At 45.3% G+C, this 6,156-nt stretch overlaps 1 protein-coding gene across 6 annotated transcripts in view; it reads right to left on the minus strand.

Moving 5' to 3' along the window:
* ADGRG2 (adhesion G protein-coupled receptor G2) overlaps positions 1 to 1,593 on the minus strand; it is a 59,795-nt gene extending 58,202 nt beyond the window's left edge. For 4 of the 6 annotated variants that reach the window (XM_032100762.1, XM_032100760.1, XM_032100761.1 and 1 more), the window contains exon 1: positions 1,492 to 1,593. The gene's annotated coding sequence lies outside the window, so the exon portion shown is untranslated. Of the gene's footprint in view, positions 1 to 1,008; positions 1,095 to 1,284; positions 1,341 to 1,491 lie in introns of those variants that run through there. The other 2 variants (XM_032100759.1, XM_032100758.1) reach the window with 2 other exon arrangements.
* Between the last annotated feature and the right edge of the window lie 4,563 nt (positions 1,594 to 6,156).

Below are 6,156 nucleotides of genomic sequence, written 5' to 3' on the forward strand. Positions count from 1 at the left end.
CAGAAGTATGCTTTCCACTTGGGAATACCTTTAACGCTGAAAGCTTAAGATCAGGAATATCAGCTTGTGCAGCTCTCTTCTAGTGATGATGTACACTGTTAGCCTATACAACCAAAAAGGAGGAACATGTTCTGAGCAGACGCACATAACGCCAGATTTACTTTTTCAGTAAAAGTGACAGAACTGGAGACACAACTAATTTGCTTTGGGATTGATAACGCTTAGGTCTGGAGGTTGTAAACTCTATTTTGGCTCATGTTGAAGCCAATTCCACCACACCTTCAGGGTTACTCTGATTGTAGGGAGGTTGGCCCAGATAACCCACTGTGGCTCCTCCTAACCTTACCAATTCTGGGATTTCATGTAAGTCAAAACTAGACACAATCACACATTTAATTTGCTGGATAAGCACACATTGAACTAGTGTACAAACATTTATTCCCTGTTTTTACATGAATCAATGCAAGAAAATAACACAATAAAAGCAACAGAGTTCAGTACTGTTACAAATACTACCCATGAATGACTAAATCTATATATTTGCAAAGCAAAAATAAAGTCAGTCAAGAAAGGCTGCTTCCAGTACACTTAGCCAGTGGACATGACAAAAAAATCCCCAGACAAACCCCCGTCTCGAAATAAGTATTGTGCACAAAAGGTGACTGAAGACATCACTTTTAGTGATACAGGTTTCCTTGCAGAATGTATGCGAAAGAAGCAGGAAAAACCTTTAAGCTGAATACATTCTCTGCACCCGTTCCCACAGAAAAAGGGGTGTGAGAGCAAACCCCGATCCAGTCTAGCAATACCGTCCCAACGGGATGCTGCTACCCTGTCTCTTCGTCTAAACCGCACTCAAACGCCACCAACGCCTCTGTCAAAACCACTCACTTTTCAGGCCAATCTAAACGCGCTACTAAATGTTTCTCGCCGTTGACTAATTAAGCGCCTAAAATAATGCTAGAAAGCTGAAGGAGAGCTTTCCGCCAGCAGCACCGAGAGCTGTACCTGATGCGCAGCGCGGCGCCGCTCAGGACGAAGCCCGGCCGCCCTCCCCGCAGCCCCTCGCGGCGGCCTCACCCCGCACCGGCCCGGCGCGAGTCCCAACGGGCCCGGCCCCGCCCGCGGGACCTCCCCGCTCAGCCGCGCTCCCCCCGGCCGGGCGAGACCCGCAATGCCAGGGCACTGCGTGACTAAGCGGGAGCCGCCGGACTTGCCCGCGGAGGTCGGAGCTCCCCGACCTGCGCTCCTCCACCCGCCACCGCGGGACCTCCCCGCCCTAACCTCGCTCGTCCCTCCGGGGAGAGCCGGCGGAAAAACCCATCCCAAGGGAGCCGCGCACCTCTGCCGCCCGGCGCCGCAGAGTCGCTCACCTCCACCCGGCTCAGGGCGACTCCCACCCCCGCAGCCCGCCGCGCTGCCGGCCCCTCCCGCCCTCGGGAGCCCCCCGCCTCCGGCCGCCTCTGCTCCCGCGAGCCTGCAGCCGCTCACCTGGCGCCGGGCGGCCGCCCGTCCCGTCTTGTCCTGTCCCGTCCCGTCTTGTCCTATCCCGTCTGTCCCGTCCCCTCCCGTCCCTCCTGCCCCGCGCCGCAGCTCCCCCGCGCCGCTCGCTCAGCACTGGGCACAGCAGGCGCGCCGGCGGCTGCGGCAGCTGGGACAGCCACTGGACGGGGGTGGAGGCCGGCGAGGGAGGTGCTGCGAAAAGCTGAGGGAAGCCGGCGCGGCGGCGGCCGGCGGAGCCGCCCGGGAGCGGCCCCCGCCGCCCCTCAGCAAGGCGGGCTCGGCAGCCCCGGCGGCCCCGGCCCCTCCCGCCCGGCGGCCCCGCGGGTGCGGGCGCGGTCCGGGCTCCGCGGCAGCGCCTGGGGCGCGAGGCCGGCCCGGCGCGGGGTGCGGGCAGCGAGCAGTGCCGGCTGCGCTGGGACAATGCGTGCGGACACTCGGTGGCTGCACACAACCAGCTCGGGGAAAGGAACTACTGCGAATAAACTGTTTCACATTCCTTGGTGGGCATAGTGTTCACCGTCAAACCAGCCTTCTCTCTTGCATAGCTTACTTGACCTTTAAAACAGACTTAACTACCTGAAGCCCTACTGTAAACGTAGTTTTTCACAATTAGCAACCTTCACTGAATTTCAATGAGATTCATACTTTCAGTCCGTTCAGATTATTGGTAGTGTAAATGAGCTTCACTATCAGGACGGCAGAAAGCTGCAGCTGTGGCCCTCCTTCTTTTCAATTGCTTGAAATGAAGCATATTCTGAAAATGCAGCATTTTCAGTTACTCATTTTATACCAAATGTTAAGGAACGGCTCCTTGCATGTGGGCTGGAGCTTTGGTCACTAGGCACTGCTGAAAAGAGACAAAAGCCTGGCTCCAGGGCATAGCTGGCAAAAGCACATACAAAGGCAAAGGCCAGAGCTGTAGGCAACAACTCTTCTCAGTGTTACTGAAAAGATAAGACAAGACACGGACAAATTCTAGGAACTCCACAGACGGTAGGTCTTCCTGAGGATACAAGGTGTGATGAGTCCACATGATGAGCATAGTTTTGTAAACAAATACTTGTGAAAAACAGATGGGGATAGATGGAGAAACTAGTTTCATTTTGCTTAGATCAGTGGTGTCTTTGGCTACTTTGGAGCTGGCATCTAGTGGAACACAAGGCCAGTGCTTTTGCAGTTCCTCACATGGGAAAAAACAGGAGGCATTGGTCTTTTTCTGCCTCGCTTAGTGGAATATCTTTCACTTCCTCAAAGGCTCAAGGACCACAAACTTTGTTCTCTTCCTCGCTTAAACCACCTGTGAGAATTATAACTCCTCCTTCACTGCTGATCTGGATGTCTGAGGTCAATGAGGAAGAAAAGAAAAATTGTCCTAAAGTTAGTGCTAAGGGTGTGAATATCATTTGTCTACGAAAAGACTTGCCTCGTGATTCTACACCAGTGATCTTCTGACACATCCACAAACAGTGCACTTTACCAATGTAGCTTAGCAATGTCTCCTCAGAAAGGCTAAAATGTTGAATAAGGATAGAAACTGAAGCCCAGCTTACCCCTGGACACCTTACCTGTTGGTAGTGCAGGGTCAGGAAGCTTTCTGTGTTGCTTTTTGTGTGAACAGTTACTTGTGTACAGATAAATGGAAGTCTGTCTCTGTCTATCCAACACACCTCTGACAAATAATACAATGTTTTGGATAAAAATCAGCCAGCTGCTGAATTTTCAAGTACTGAAATGTAATTGCAGGCAGGGGATTTACCTCAAAATACCTATTCTCTTTTCACTCAGACCAAATTAATTTACTAGGAGAAATTACCTTGCAGCCCACAAAAGGAAAACACTCAATTTATATTTCTGTTTATTTAAACTGTGTATTACATACAACTGGATGTTGTCCAGTAACTCTCAGAGAAACTACACCATATTGATTTGTAATGACCTAAAAACTAAGTAAAGAACTTAATTCCCAATGTATATGTGTTGCTGTGCTTAATTGGAAAAGTCCCTGGAATCTTTCTATAGTCACTCATATACCAGTGTGCCATCTATACAGTTCTAGGATTACACTGGATCTGGGCAGCGTTTCATGGAAGCCAAAGGCAAACTCCTATGCACTTACCAAGAAAACATAGACTTGAGCAGGTCTGAGGAACAAGCATGGATAATTGAGGAACAAAGAACTTTTCTCAATAGTTCTGTCATATTTTTGAGAAAATGCCAAAAAAAAAAGGTTACGCTAATTCAGATTGCTCAATGCCTCCTTTATTGTGCTTGTGCAATACTGAGCACTGGTTTAGTAGGAACAGCAGGTGAAAAATGCGGGTTTAAGAGAATGATACTTCCTTGAAGAGAAGGAGTCTAACCTTCCCTCCCCAAGCAAAATGATCATATGAAAACATCTTAAATAAAATGAATTTTTTCTGGATCTGGAAGACTCTCCAGAAAATGGGAGCACAGATAGCATAAACTGGTGTTGATATCCAGTTTGGCCATGCATTCTTCTAGTGGGAAAATACTGGATTTCAAGGGTTTAACAACTGAAGCGTTTTATTTTCACCTATGTGCAACAAGATTGAATGTAGAAACCCCAACAACAACTCTGACAAAGTCAGTGACTGAATTCCCATTAGCTTAATCTTAACCAGAATTTCACATTATACTTTCTAAATGGTTTGGGATTTATTTTTATTATTATTATTGCTTTAAGTTTTTTCTGTCTTTATTTATATTTGTGTATGTATATATGTTTCTTAGGAAGATAAGACATTACCGTGACGTGTTGAGGTATTAATTTCATGTTTGGAATTTATGTATCCATATGGAATTTGTTCTGATTATATAATTCATGTCTTGGTAGGAAAGAAACATATGTAACTGACAAGGGAAAGAGGAGAGGGAGGTAGTGGGAGAAGTAAGTATGTTTGCCTTTTCACTTATGCTTGTGAAGGTTTGAAGCTGTTGTTTCACAAAGCTGCTTGACAGGACTTCACTATTCCTTAGTGGGCAGGATTGGGAGGCTGCTTTGCCTTGTGATGTGTATATGGTTGACCCCAGGGAGCATGAAGTTAGGGGAATGACTATTTCAATGAATCAAATTAACATAATACCTTTTATGTCGAATCTAATTGGTCTAAAAACAAAGCAAAAAAGAGAATTTCCATGGCTCTTGATTTTGTGGGGTTCTGTCTTCTTCTCTGCCATGTGATGTATTTCTGTGAACTCCAGAAACTGATTGGAGGTACAAAAAGCAGTTAAAATGGTTACGCTTCTCTGTTTCATATATATAGTCCTTCCCCAAAATCACTCCTGTTCTATAATATCAGTTATCACACACATAAATTACAGATCTTTATTTAAAAACTATGTTAGGGTTTTTGTTTTAACTGATGGTAGCACTGAAGATTAAATAAAATTATCTATGAGTCCTTTGGTCTATTTTCTGCTTTCAGCATTACAAAGACATAAACAACAAGTGAGCAATTTTAGGATAAGGAAGTGATATAGCCTAGCTGTGATGCTGAAAGGATTTAAATGTATCAAGGAAGGAGGATCTAAAGCCTAATCTTAAAACTGCACATATTAGGTGCAAAGTTGAGAGCTTGATTTGTGAAAAGTGGACAGCCTCCCATAAAAATTTGTGCCTGACCAATAAATCTGTATCTTACAAAAGAGTCCTTGGTGCAGATACACCTATCTAGCGTTCTAATAGGATAACTACTTATTAATATTCTCTTGTCAGAAAGTAGCATATAGGTGTGGGTACCATGAGCACAGTGTTTGCTGAATGTTAACTGAACCAATATGTAAAAGAAATCTCTTAGATATGTAATCATTCAATAAGGAGGTTTAGTCTATCCAGCTGTGATTTTACATAAGTTGTCAAATACTAAATACAACACCCAGGGTAAGATTTCCTCTCGACTGTAGTAGTTTCTTCATAAAAAAAGAAATATGTAGTATCTTCCTTACTGAAAGTCCAGGAAGGATATTAAAATAGTAATAATAACAACAACTGTATATCTGTGGTTAAATTCTAAGCCTCAACTCACCAATGGAATATGCATTTCACTACTTGTATCGTTACTGATGACAAGTGATGTTTATGTTCACCATGTTATTTGGCACTGCTGAATTCCATGTTGCAGGCTGTCCTGCTTGCAAACACACAGCCATGTCCTGTCAGACTGTATTCCAGCTCAGCGTCCCTATTGCATTTACGTTCCAAAATCGGGTAGAAGTGGAAGGCAATTTGTTAGGTATTGAGGCCAAAAGAAATGAGAAATCCTTGATACTGCTTTCTTTAAAAAAATTCCATGTTACTTACGTGAAGAATGGATGATTATATGTAGCAGCAGGATGAGCGTTCTGTTCTATCGGGTGGTCAGCCCTTCAATACTTTACCCTCTGCAAATGTTCTCGAGCAACACTCATTCTGTGGAATTGAGAGCCTTCATTATTACCTGTTGCAGTAAAAAGTGAACAGAGCACAAACTGAAATGCAAGAAATGCCATTTAAACATAAGAAAAAGATATTTTTTAGTGAGTCATTGAATGCTGAAGCAGGTTACCCAGAGAGCTTGTGGAGTCTCTACCCTTGGAGATGTTCAGAAGAAGTTCAGATACGGTCCTGATACAGCCCCTGCTCTGACCAAGAGT

Source organism: Corvus moneduloides, chromosome 2, assembly GCF_009650955.1.
Source record: "Corvus moneduloides isolate bCorMon1 chromosome 2, bCorMon1.pri, whole genome shotgun sequence".
Lineage (NCBI taxonomy): Eukaryota > Metazoa > Chordata > Aves > Passeriformes > Corvidae > Corvus > Corvus moneduloides.